The sequence below is a fragment of the Polyodon spathula genome, chromosome 6 (genome assembly GCF_017654505.1).
Source record: "Polyodon spathula isolate WHYD16114869_AA chromosome 6, ASM1765450v1, whole genome shotgun sequence".
Classification (NCBI taxonomy): domain Eukaryota; kingdom Metazoa; phylum Chordata; class Actinopteri; order Acipenseriformes; family Polyodontidae; genus Polyodon; species Polyodon spathula.
Window position 1 is genome coordinate 73162048 of NC_054539.1, and position 14049 is coordinate 73176096.

The window sequence follows — 14049 nt, forward strand, 5'->3', positions numbered from 1 at the left end:
CGACATGCTAGAACTACTGTGCCTTTTATAAGGTGAGGGTAAGAAATTGCCTCTATAGAGCAAACATGATCAGATTTCAATGAAGAGTTTGGTACTCTGACCAAAGTGAAGAAAACAATGAGAAACTCCTTGCCGGAATAAAAACCAAAAATACAAGAGTTACCGTGGTGCATCATGCAGGGGTTGTTGCAGCAACCTTTTAAAACATGTGCACAACACTTTTAAAAGTTACTGCTTGAGGAGTTTGGGCTGTAGGCAAACTGGAGGTCTTAGGTCATTAAAAATCTCCCTTCAGGATAAAACACAGCTATGCTGTAGGGTGCATCATCTAATATTCAAGGGCTGCCCTGTCTAAGCTCAGAAACACGATCTTCCATTTTGCTCATAGCATACCACAGCTGGTGCCATTGAAACAACCTTTACTGTCAGCGAAGATGCTTTCCCAAGTGGACAACATAAAAATAATCTCCTTTTCCACTCCCCCTAGACCTCCCAGTAACGTAATTATACACCAGTGTGCATCCCACATACTGTAAGTCCTGTTTAAATTGGGGTTTATGGATATGGTATGGTCTAATAGCATTGTGACATGATGAGACACCTATAGCAAGGAAACTGCTTGCAGACCTAATTGACAAGCAGCAGGAAAAACATGAACATTTAATCTTTTTTTACATATAGTTCTGTTTTATATCACCAGTTTTTTCATGCACTAATGTATTCCTTATGGTGTTAGTGACAGGAAGCAAATATTCATTGGGAAAATCAATACAATAACACAGCATACAGCCCATTGAGTCCAGTATAATGTAGACCTACAGTGCATCTTTCATCACTAGTGAACAGCAGTAGAAAACTTTGAAAGTGTGGTCTCCAAAGAAGTCTAGGAGGGTGGTAGAAAAGTAGACCTTTTGGGTGGAGGGCATCATGTTATTGAGAGCCAATAAACTATCTCTGATTTGAATTCTTTCAGGCTCTTTGCACTTCTCTTAACAAGCGGAATGCATTCTGTAATAGTTTATTGCATTTTGGCCTTGGTCTGAAAATAAACAAAAATCACTGTCATTCAGAAACTGCTGTAAGGCTCATCCAGTTTCCAGTAGTCATATCAGGGGGATAGAGAGACCTAATCTGCAGAGGGGAATAACGTGCTTTTGGATTCAGGACCATACATCGCCAGCAGTGAGCATCAATCATGCCTTCCAAGAAGTGAGCCGTGCTGTAAAAGGAACTGGTCTGTGTGCAGATGTCCTACATGGAACTGCAGCCAGCTTTGTGCTGCAAATAGCACAGCCTGCCCTCCCCTTCATTTCTTTCCTTCTTCATTTCTTTTCAGAGAGGAATAAAATAATGTTAACAGTGTAAAACTGCTGCAACTGTTTAATTTGTGTAGGAGTATCTAAGTGAAAGTAAAAAAAAAATCTATACTGCACAGGTTTTGTTTGGTTGGGCATTACCGTTGTGGTCTTGGCAGAAGCTGTGAAAATATTTTTAGATTATAAATAAAAAGAGCTGCATTCATCTGGTTGGTTTGGTTTTTTTCTACTACAATGAAAGAAAAAGCATGTTTTACAATAAATTAAAGTTTTCTTTATATTATGACTGAAAAAAAAACCATGAGAAAGTATTGTCATTTAAAATAGTCTCTATTGACTTATTGCTGCCAGCATCGGCATGCTTGGGAGCGTCAGCAAAGACATGCTTGGGAGCGTCAGCATAGGTATGCTTGCGAGCCTGTTCATTTGTGGCATGTGATGTGTTTTATTACAAGATGCAAGCCTTGCACACGCAAGTAGCTGTGATCATGCTGGACCTGTGTTTCAATGAACTACAGCATAGCACCCTCAACCCCACACACACATTTACCTATACTGTAAATAGTATAGCAAATATAGATGGTCCACGTTTTCCCACGTGCAGTTAATAAAAGTGATCATTTGGCATAACGTCTTTATGTTGATAGATTGTTTCAGGTTATAAACACAGCCCCCCCCCGATGTCCTTCATGAGCTACCGTTCCTAGAATATATATAGGTCTAAATTATAAATCTTACTAGAAGTATTTCTAATGATAACAAACCGTTATTTTGAGGTGCTATGAAAAATGAAACAGGTGACATCAACTATATAGATAGTGAGTATGAAGTATGGTACAAATTCAATGGTTTAAATGGTTCGAGATTAATCTGAATGAACATCCCTGAGTTTATTGGTTTAAGTGGTTCGAGATTAATCTGAATGTAACATTCCAAGTTTATTGATAACATCCTGTACTCTAGATAAGTCAGTGGAGCAGAAGAAGTTTATGATACATACAATAAAGTTTATACAGACATGGTGGCGAAACATTTTAAATTGCTGGTTTATGACACTACAGTATATACAAATACATGTTCCTTTGTTGAAATATGAAAAAACTGAAATCATTTTAGCACCTGGATATTAAACCACAAAGTGTAGTGCATTATTTAAAGCAGAAATGAAAGCAGTTTCATGGAGTGTAATTATAGTAATGAATGGGAGGCTAACACTCTTTCAGTGTGCAGTTTGTTACTGACTCACAAAAAATTCCAGACTGTAATTTGTCTATTATTCATGCTTTGTAGGCTTGGTTTTTAGTTCCAGAATGAATTAGTAAATTAGTATCAGTTATATATATATATATATATATATATATATATATATATATATATATATATATATATGCTCAGCATTCCAATTCTCCAAACATACATTTTTTCTTGTAGAGGTGTACAGTTAACAGCTGTTAGACAAATGGGAAAACTTAGATATTATTACCCCATGGATTTTACCTGGAAGACAACACATGTCTATAACTTATTTTAGGATTTCTACCTCAGAACTGTCTGTGTCACAGTGTTCTTGAGGAAAATCACTATCATCTAAACTTCATTAGAAGTAAGAAAACATTCAAGAATTTCCTAGCAAACATGTATTTAAGGGTCTTTTTGGTGATGAAATAGACCCTTAAGGAAACACATTGAAAATATTACATTTGATTAAATATCATTATTGTTTGTTCCCCCAGTCAATTATTACAGTCCTTTTTCTGAGTTTTTCTTTTGCTTCATTCATGAACTCAGAAACGAAGCCAAGACTACAAACACCGCAACAGAATGTCTTTCTTTTTCTCTACATGTATTTTTTCCATTTAATGTTTACTACAATTTTTGGTGAATGTTGTGCTTTGCGAAGGAGCCAAGTTAACTGGACACCAAGGTTCTGTATTTAATCACGGAGTATGTATAGCACAGGCAGCCACAGTGCAAGCGTTCCCCTCTCCACATACCTCAACCCTATACTGCAAGCATTCCCCTCTCCTCACACCTCAACCCTATACTGCAAGCATTCCCCTCTCCTCACACCTCAACCCTATACTGCAAGCATTCCCCTCTCCTCACACCTCAACCCTATACTGCAAGCATTCACCTCTCCTCACACCTCAACCCTATACTACAAGCATTCCCCTCTCCTCACACCTCAACCCTATACTGCAAGCATTCCCCTCTCCACACACCTCAACCCTATACTGCAAGCATTCCCCTCTCCACACACCTCAACCCTATACTGCAAGTGTTCTCCTCTCCACATGCCTCAACCCTACACTGCAAGTGTTCCCCTCTCCACATGCCTCAACCCTATACTGCAAGCGTTCCCCTCTCCACATGCCTCAACCCTATTCTGCAAGTGTTCCCCTCTCCACATGCCTCAGCCCTATACTGCAAGCATTCCCCTTTCTACATGCCTCAACCCTATACTGCAAGTGTTCTCCTCTCCACATGCCTCAACCCTATACTGCAAGCATTCCCCTTTCTACATGCCTCAACCCTATACTGCAAGTGTTCTCCTCTCCACATGCCTCAACCCTATACTGCAAGTGTTCCCCTTTCTACATGCCTCAATCCTATACTGCAAGTGTTCCCCTCTCCACATGCCTCAACCCTATACTGCAAGTGTTCCCCTCTCCACATGCCTCAACCCTATACTGCAAGCGTTCCCCTCTCCACATGCCTCAACCCTATACTGCAAGTGTTCCCCTCTCCACATGCCTCAACCCTGTACTGCAAGTGTTCCCCTTTCTACATGCCTCAATCCTATACTGCAAGTGTTCTCCTCCACATGCCTCAACCCTATACTGCAAGTGTTCCCCTCTCCACATGCCTCAACCCTATACTGCAAGTGTTCTCCTCCACATGCCTCAACCCTATACTGCAAGTGTTCCCCTCTCCACATGCCTCAATCCTATACTCCAAGCATTTCCCTCTCCACATGCCTCAACCCTATGCTGTAAGCATTCCCCTTTCTACATGCCTCAACCCTATACTGCAAGTGTTCTCCTCTCCACATGCCTCAACCCTATACTGCAAGTGTTCCCCTCTCCACATGCCTCAACCCTATACTGCAAGTGTTCCCCTCTCCACACGCCTCAATCCTATATGGAAGAGACCTGTCTGGAGGAGAGGAGAAGACAGTTTGGTCTCCACAGCCATCTAATCCTAGTTCTCAACAAAAGTGCTTATTAGAGCCAACTGTGATTGGATATTTACAATGTGAGTGCTACCCAATAAGAACAGACCTAGACCACTGGGTTCTTTTCCCACAACAACCAGTAGAAAGCAATGACGTGCTGGCCTCACATCTCATCTAATCCCCTGAGGAATCCTGTGCAACAGATTTATGGATTTCAGCAGCAGCATCAGAACTAAGTTAGTGAGTCACCTTTTAACACACTCCAGAGCTGTCCCTCTGCGTTGAGAATTAAGTGACCAGCAGTACTCTAGATATCATAGAAATAGGGCATGTAAATTTGAAGGGGAGCTAAAAACAAACCTGATTGGTGGCACATGCCAGACTGTAGGCAGATGAAAGGTCAAACCGTCTGTGTTCAGGATGCTATTAGTAGTCATGGAAATGTCACAGCACCATTGTGTTAAACTTGTTTTTTTTTTGTTAATGCAAGATACAATATATTAGAATGAAGCTCAGTGCCTTAAGAAACAGCTGTGTTTTTATTTTATTTTTTAAATCTTAGCCCTATGCAAACTGATGTTGATACAGCAGTGTGACAAAACGGCTATTTCCATACTGTACAAAAAACAACCATTTAAATCAGTGATGAAGTTCAGATACTTGCTTAATAAAAATATATATTTTTTTCGTTTTGGAAAATAATCCACAGACTAGGCAGGTGTATAAATGTAGATGTCTGCATTCACGCGACAGGGTTAAGTATTGGTCTAAATCAATTGTAAGAAGTTTTCAATTTTCTCAGCTAAATTCTAACCTCTCATTTAACCCAAGTGAAGCCCGATGTGACTTCACCACATTAAAAAAAAAAAAAAAGGTTTTACTTTCACCACGCTCTCATTCCTGTCTCCAGCACAGGGCTCAGACTCGTCTTCACTCCATTTGGGGGCGCTTGCGGTTTTTTATTTTCTTGCTGCATGACACGCGATTTAGATGTCTTTCTTTTTTTTGTTTTACTGTTTCATTTAGATATTCTGATAATGTGAAATGTGAACAAATCGAGGATCCAGTGATCTGGATTTCTGAATACTTCAGAAGAGAGAAGCTGGTGAGGACTGTCACTCACAGAGGCAGACAACAGTTTTTGTTACACCCTTCTCTTATGTTATCTTGTTTACATGTAGCTGAAAGCTAAAAATGCTGGGGACTCCCACGAAATATTGCCATTAAGGTTAGCACTGGAATCCCTGTTCTCTGCAAAGGTGTGAATGGGACGTATGAATACTAGCTTTAAATAGACACAGAACCACACAAAACAAAACATTGATATTTGCATCAGATTTGATGCTGGAGCCACAGGGAGTTTAAAAGGTTTTTTTTTTTTTTGTTTTTTTTAAGATAACATTTGCCCTACCCTGCAGTTCTGTTCAGTGGTATGGACCCCATAGCACACAGCAATCATTTCAAAGTCAATTTTCATGATAAAGCATTTTGTTAAGTATTGTGTTTTGTTTTCTTCTTCTTTTTTCTCTATTTATTCTTCAGTAAGAAAGGCAGTATTATTAAGTAAAACTATCCCATTTAAAGTCCTGGATTTTATTTTATTTTTCATTTGATCTTAATTCTGCCTACTGAGCCATTTTTAACGACTCACTCAGAAGTGAAAAAGCTATGTGGCACACATTCATATAGTTTTGCTTTTATCATACCGTATATTTATTTATTTATACTTTTTAAGTTAATATAATTTGTCAGCTGTGATATTTACTATAAGAGATAGCATTTTAACGGCAGTTACCTCCCACATAGGTTTCCGTTGAGAGCTAAACTGAAGAGTCACAGACCAGTTTAAAACGTCTCATTGTCTCGGTAGAATGCGTGAGTGGCTTTTACAGTGGGCACATGCCTCGAATGTGGAAGGATCAGACTGAACACGAGCGTAAGAATACATTCATGTTACTGCTTGCAATATCTCCTCACTATCTAACCCTATATTTCTCATTTGCTTTAAATTTAAAATGTCATTTGTGTGGGATTGTTGTGTACAGTTACTTATTGTTTTAGTATACAGTATAATTGTAAATCTCGAAAAACTACTCACTTCTAAATCTTTTGTAGTCATTTTTGTATTACTTTAGTATAAATACATGTTAATTTGGATTCATATGTTGATTTTTTCTGACTTTATGTGAACGAAAAGACACACATTTGCCCGTTTTCCCATTGGAAATAGTGATATTTTGAAATATCACTGTCCTAGTCACAAAAGCAAAGTTTTGTGGGGAATAATAGCCATTTTCTATACTTTTGAGGCATAAGCAATTAGGAAATAACACTTACTACCCAGGAACAAAAATTGTGTTGCATAGTGTAATTTATAAACTGTCACAGAAACCCAAGCTGGAATTGTTTTCCTGTAACTCACTGAAGAGACCCGTCTATTATTTTTTTTTATAATACACGGATACCCTTGTGATGCTAGTATTAAAGAAGACGAGGTTCAGCAGTATAGTAGTTTTTTTTTTTTTTTTTGTTTAGTAGTGTGCAGTTATTTCTGTTTAGCTCAGCTCACCGCTGCCACCCCTGTGCTTGACTCAGAAGGTGGTAGCTGGTGCACGCTGGGCAGAGCCTCAGTTGTTTTTTTTAAACGTAGTATTTCAGTGCTGTACAGATATTCTATGCCGTTATCTGTTAGCGCTTCAGCTTTATTTGGATGATTGCCTTTACCTTGCTTTAAATCCCCGTTCCTCTCCAGTTTCTCTGAGATGTGAATGTACCAGCTTCACTTCGCTTTTTTTTTTTTTTTTTTTTTTTTTTTTTTTTTACTATTCTCATTTTGTTGATCATTAATTAACATTTCTGTACTGTACGGTCGAGCGATTGAAAACGAGACATATTGTGTTTGAATTGAAAGTGATGGTCTCAAGGAGTCGTATGGGTCAAAGTTCGGGTATATTTTTCTCTAGAGGAAATATCACTTTTTGATGTTACTGCTGTGCAATTATGCCTTTTTTTTAATGGCTCAGAATGCAAATATGACACATTATATATAATATCTCATTATATATATATATATATATATATATATATATATATATATATATATATATATATATATAATGACCAGCATTGCAGTAACTCGCTAATAATTACCATACAATACCACTTTGTACTGTAGTGACAAAATGATGTTTATGTTAGTTGAGTTGGGACTCAAGATTCAATATTCTATATTTACAGACTCTTGGTTCATATTCTCAGGGTTTTGCTTTTGTGTTGCTGCTGCACTCCATCTTACAGTACTGTGTTCTATATTTAGCAGCATAAGGTTTGCTGTTGTGTGTTAGTAAGAGTGTTTGTATAGGTGCTTTTCCATTTCTTGCCCTTTTGATAATTTTAAAAGGCAGAATTGTGTATGTATTTGTTAAGCAATACATTTTCAGCACTGTAGTCAGTTGGATGACAGAGCTGCATTCTAGCTTATATCCTCTGCAAGAGAAGAGCCATTGGAAAGGGCAAGTTTAACATCATTGTCAAGCAGTCTTTTATATTCTCCCTTCTTTGTTATTGAAATAAGTTTTTTACTAATACCACAGAGTCCTGTCAACAGGACCAGCAATAGCTTAGAGGCTTATCTATAAATGTGCAATGACTTGCTGGAGGCCCACAGACTTGCCTCAGATTTGCTTAGAGTTACATTAGACTGTGTTGTTATAGCTTAAGATGTTATCAGCAATTGCTTTGAAAAAGAGCAAAGATACTAAAGAAGGTTAATAATGCACACAATGTTATTTAGAGAGTTTTCATTATATATGCTACCTTTTAGGTGACATTATCCACAGACAGAGTGAACTTCCATTGCTATGCTGATGATACCCAGCTATATTTGTTCTAAAGCCAGGAATTTCTTCTGCCTGGGTGTTATTAGCTACTTGCCTTACAGGCATCAAGCATTGGATGTCACATAATTTTCTAATGTTGAATTCAGATAAAAGAGCTTATGCTAGTGGGCTCACAGAACCAACTAAAAGGAAATGTGAAATTAAAACCTAAATTATAAATTAAGAGTTTGGGGGTCATCTTTGATCCTGATCTATCATTTCAGACTCATATTAGGGACGTTGCTAAAGTATCTTTTTACCCTTTTAGAAGTCTAGCCAAACTTAGACCAATTATTTCCGTATCTGATGCCGAGAGACTAATGCATGCCTTTGTTTCATCTAGAATTGATTATTGTAATGGACTTTTTTTTCTGGTTTCCCAAAACATGTGGTATCCCGCTTGCAGCTTGTTCAGAATACAACCGCTAGAATTCTAACTAAAACCTGGAAAAGTGAACATATTACCCCTGTTTTGGCTTCTTTACACTGGCTCCCTGTGCAGTATAGAATTGATTTATAAGATTTTTCTGTTAACTTACAAGGCCCTGTAGATTAGCACCTAGTTTTTTGCAGAAGTTACTGACCCCGTATCTTCCAAACCGCACTGTAAGATCACAGGATGCGGGGCTGCTGGTAATTCCTAGTGTAATCTATACCCGACACAGTTCAGAGCCAGCTTGGGGAGAAGGCTGGTGTTAATAGCTTCTATCTGTAAGTTCAGATGAGGACCTGATTGTGTCTTGTATGTCATTGTTTTTGAATCAGTGTGCTAAAATGTACAGCATGATTGTATTATTTGTTCATGAAGGTACAATATTATTGTGGCAATAGTAGCTAAATAGCCAACCCATTTCTGCCAGTTTTATTAATGCTGTATATTGCCTCTGGTGCCTTGGGTTTCTGTTTCAGATCTCCGGAGAGATGATGTTCTCTTTCTGCCTACATGTTGGATCATTGTCACAATTCATTTTGTACTGTGCATTGCTAAAATTGTAAATAGCGGTTTGCTGTTTTGTACTGAATGTTATAGATTTACAAGCCTAGACTTTTTTTTTTTTTTTAATGGTTTAACATGTTTAGTATTCGAGCCATAAAGTACAAATTTTATTAAATAAAAACAAAAACAGCATGTGCCTCTGAAGTTTAGTCCCTGCAGCACAGAGCACGGCTTCCCAACCCTGGTTCTGCACACCCCCTCCTGCGTCTGCTGCTTTTCATTCCAGCTAAGCTCTCAATTACTTAATTAAACCTTTATTTAACAAATGATTGGCTTAATTAGACCTTTTTTTTTTAACTTATTTTCAGCTCTAAACAATTTCAGATTTCAAGTTAGCTATAACATTTTATAAGTAACTTGAACTCTGAAACATTTTAGGAGCTGAGAGCAATTTAAAAAATCTAATTAAGCAAATTATTAATTCAATGAAGGGTTTGGTTAAGTAATTAAGAGCTCAGTTGGGATGAAAACCAGCAGACACAGGGGGTCCCCAGGACCAGGTTTGGGAAGCCTTACTCTACGCTGCGTGGACTGAAAGAGGATCTTTGATGACTGGTTGTTGATAATCATTTAGAAGTCAAGTCTGCTGGAACACATTAATGCAATATAAGGGCACCGCTGTATGCTTTATCAGGAAACAGACAGGTTTTTGTTGTTGTTGTTGTTTTGTTTTTCAATTAAAAAGAACCTGCATTGCTTGATTATTTGTTGACAAATTATAAACCCCTGATAAGTGATACCAGTTTGTAAAGCACAGTTATTGTGGGTAGAAATTATTCATCCAAGGTGCATGTATTAATCCTAGGGTGTAAATGAGAGCCTGTTGTCTTTCTTTATGAGAGACAAGAATTCTTTAAGTTTCTAAGAGTTATTTTTTTCTGAATTCACCGTTTTAACAGAAACATAGTTCTGTGTGGATTTAAATTCTTAAGTGGAAGAAGCGTCGCAGGGTGGGAAACTTCAAGTCGCTACCGTACTGCTCAGGTAGTCTTTTGTTTTATAACACTAAACATAAACACAATAAGGTGTGTGCCAGTGGAAAGGAAGTGGTTGTAGAAGTACTCTTGTTGCTGTTTTCTTTTTTAATTTTAACCAAGGTGTTTGAATCAGCATGTGACGTTCCCTTGCATAGTGTTAAATAGCTGTTCCACTTGTGAAGCTTCCTGGGATCAGTGCAGTGGGGTTTACAGGCCCGCTCCACTTTGTGTTCACACCCTTTCCTGTAGCAGCACTGCTATAGAAGTATGACCTCTTTGGATAAACCAGCCTCCGTCACGCCTTTACTTTTGCAGGCTTTTCTACGTCATTCATTCTATAGCACGCTTTTTGGCTGTGGGAAAATTTAAGGAGTGTGCTTCTGAATTAGTATTTACCCTGTATTTATTCAGCCTCTCTTGTGACAATGCATGTTCAGAAAACAGGTTCATTAGAAATTGACAGATTTCCCAAGGGTGTTATATCCACAGAACTCTTGACTTTCTCAATACTCTACTATACATACTGTGTAGTCCTCTAAACTCAGCTTTAGTTCCTGGGGCAAGGATAGTGTCACAGCCCAGGCTGGTGAATGTCAGGAAGGAGACCCAGAGACAGAAGCTGTAAGTTTAAGCACTACTGCGCATGTTTAATACGAAGACAGTACAGTAATCCGTTGCATATCTAATCCTAATATACTCATATCGATTGATCCAATGTGATGGAAGCAGGGATGTTCTTTACATGTTAAAGGGATATATGCTCTTGTAGCTATCAGGAATTCACAAAGCAAGGATGCTAATCAATTACTAGCATGTGTGCATTACAGCATGTCAGTTGCCATGACATATTGTATACTGAACAAAAATATAAATGTAACATGCAACAATTTCAAAGATTTTACTGAGTTACAGTTCATATAAGGAAATCAGTCAATTGAAATAAATTCATTAGGCCCTAATCTATGGATTTCACATGACTGGGAATACAGATATGCATCTGTTGGTCACAGATACCTTAAAAAAAAAGATAGGGGCGTGGATCAGAAAACCAGTCAGTATCTGGTGTGACCACCATTTGCCTCATGCAGCGCGACACATCTCCTTCGCATAGAGTTGATCAGGCTGTTGATTGTAGTGTGGAATGTTGTCCCACTCCTCTTCAATGGCTGTGCGAAGTTGCTGGATATTGGCAGGAACTGGAACACGCTGTCGTACACGTCGATCCAGAGCATCCCAAACATGCTCAATGAGTGACACGTCTGGTGAGTATGCAGGCTATGGAAGAACTGGGACATTTTCAGCTTCCAGGAATTGTGTACAGATCCTTGCAACATGGGGCTGTGTATTATCATGCTGAAACATGAGGTGATGGCGACAGATGAATGGCACGACAATGGGCCTCAGGATCTCGTCACGGTATCTGTGTGCACTCAATTAGCTTCTTGATATGCCACACCTGTCAGGTGGATGGATTATCTTGGCAAAGGAGTAATGCTCACTAACAGTGATGTAAACAAATTTGTGATCTTTTATTTCAGCTCATGAAACATGGGACTAACACTTTACATGTTGCGTTTATATTTTTGTTCAGTGTAGAAAACAATGATAGCTAGCTATTAAGATTGCAAAGTGAACAGTGTTTAGATTTGGGAGAAAAAAAACTAATTAATTTTCTTGGTTCTTGTTGTTAAAAAAACAGGGTACTCAAAATGCAGAATTCTATAGAAAGTGTCATATCTGATCCTGCAAGATGTAATCCCCTCTGTTAACCGATGGACCTCCGGCATGTGTCATTTACACACGCTGCTGCCAACTGATGGAAAATGATCAATGCATATTTTTTGGGTCCAAAACAGCTCTTAGCAGGTCAGCTCTTTGCATGACAGAATGGATTCAGTTGCAGACAAAAAGAAAAGAGAAGGTGGTGTGTTTGGGAATTCAGTTTCACTTTTTTCCTGCTGTCACTTCATGTAACTGCCGCATATAACCATGTTCAATAAAATAAACCAGGAAGCAGGGGATTCATGTAATTACTGTACCATTAAACAGCTGAAAGAGGATTTATTCACAGGTAGGTTTGAATTCTTCGTATTGCTGAAAAGCTTCATTCTGCAGTTGCATTGGACATAGGGATTGTCAAATAGAGGCAAATGAGTTTATCAACTTGTGCAAGGAGTTGGCGTGCCCCCTCATCAGCTATAAGTATTTTCATGACAGTAGACAGCTTCATCACTTTGTTTATCCTGGGTGTCATCTTCTGACATTGATTGAATGTTTTCAGCAGATCTTTAAGCACGTGGACACAATCAAAATCAAAGTCATCAGCATATAAATTGCAGATTTTATTCAGAATTTCAACAGTATCTCCATTGGCTGCTGAAATCACAAGATTCTCGATTTGTTTTGTTTAAGATTTGTTTCCTGATTAAACCTCTGATCCAGTTCACAGGTAAGAATGTTGAAAAATATGTTGGTGAAAATATCCTTCAGGAGTTGTAGCATGCATGCGGTGCACTTCCATCACCAGTGCACCTTGGTAGCATGCATGCGGTGCACTTCCATCACCAGTGCACCTTGGTAGCATGCATGCAGTGCACTTCATGCATGCACTTCCATCACCAATGCACCTTGGTAGCATGCATGCGGTGCACTTCCATCACCAGTGCACCTTGGTAGCATGCATGCGGTGCACTTCCATCACCAGTGCACCTTGGTAGCATGCATGCGGTGCACTTCCATCACCAGTGCACCTTGGTAGCATGCATGCGGTGCACTTCCATCACCAGTGCACCTTGGTAGCATGCATGCAGTGTGCACTTCCATCACTTCAGTGCACCTTGGTAGCATGCATGCGGTGCACTTCCATCACCAGTGCACCTTGGTAGCATGCATGCGGTGCACTTCCATCACCAGTGCACCTTGGTAGCATGCATGCGGTGCACTTCCATCACCAGTGCACCTTGGTAGCATGCATGCAGTGCACTTCCATCACCAGTGCACCTTGGTAGCATGCATGCGGTGCACTTCCATCACCAGTGCACCTTGGTAGCATGCATGCGGTGCACTTCCATCACCAGTGCACCTGGGTAGCTGCCAGATCTGTTTTGCAGTATCGCCTTTCCATTGTCGTAATCATGAACATGGCAACAAACGTTATGCGGAAGTTAGAACTGATTAAAAACCAGACTCTCTCTGTAACTTGCAGCCAGTCGTAGTATCAGTGCCCTTTTATTTAAATTTGAACTTCTGCATAGCGTTTGTCAACTTTGTGTATATTGATTGTAAAGCTCATATTTTGTTCCACATCAGGCTGTTAAAGTGGGTTGGCATTAGACACCTGTCTCTGGCGTCTACGCCTCTGAGACAATATTTTTACATATGCGATGGACTCCTGAAACCAATTAAATTGGATATAGCAGGTTCTACTGTAATCTTGTCTTTTTCATAAGGTTATCAATATTTTAGGTACAATCAAATCATATTAGTGAACCTATATTTTCCTATAACCCCTCAAGAGTTTGTTGAGTTTCTTGTTTATGGCTTTATTTCTTGCCGGCTGCAGGAGGATTTGGCAGTTCCTATAACAGTAATGATTACACAGCCAGACATATAGAATACACACCCTGGATTAGATTGAGGCTCCAGTTGCTTTGTATTCTATACCGTTACAGCAATCCATTTTATTGTGCAGTGTACAAAAGATTTG

General features: G+C 39.0%; 1 protein-coding gene across 2 annotated transcripts in view; it reads left to right on the forward strand.

Annotated features, from left to right (window-relative positions):
- The window catches only part of bach2b (BTB and CNC homology 1, basic leucine zipper transcription factor 2b), a 91844-nt gene that overhangs the window by 52670 nt on the left and 25125 nt on the right, over window positions 1-14049 (forward strand). The gene's annotated exons all lie outside the window — the stretch shown is intronic.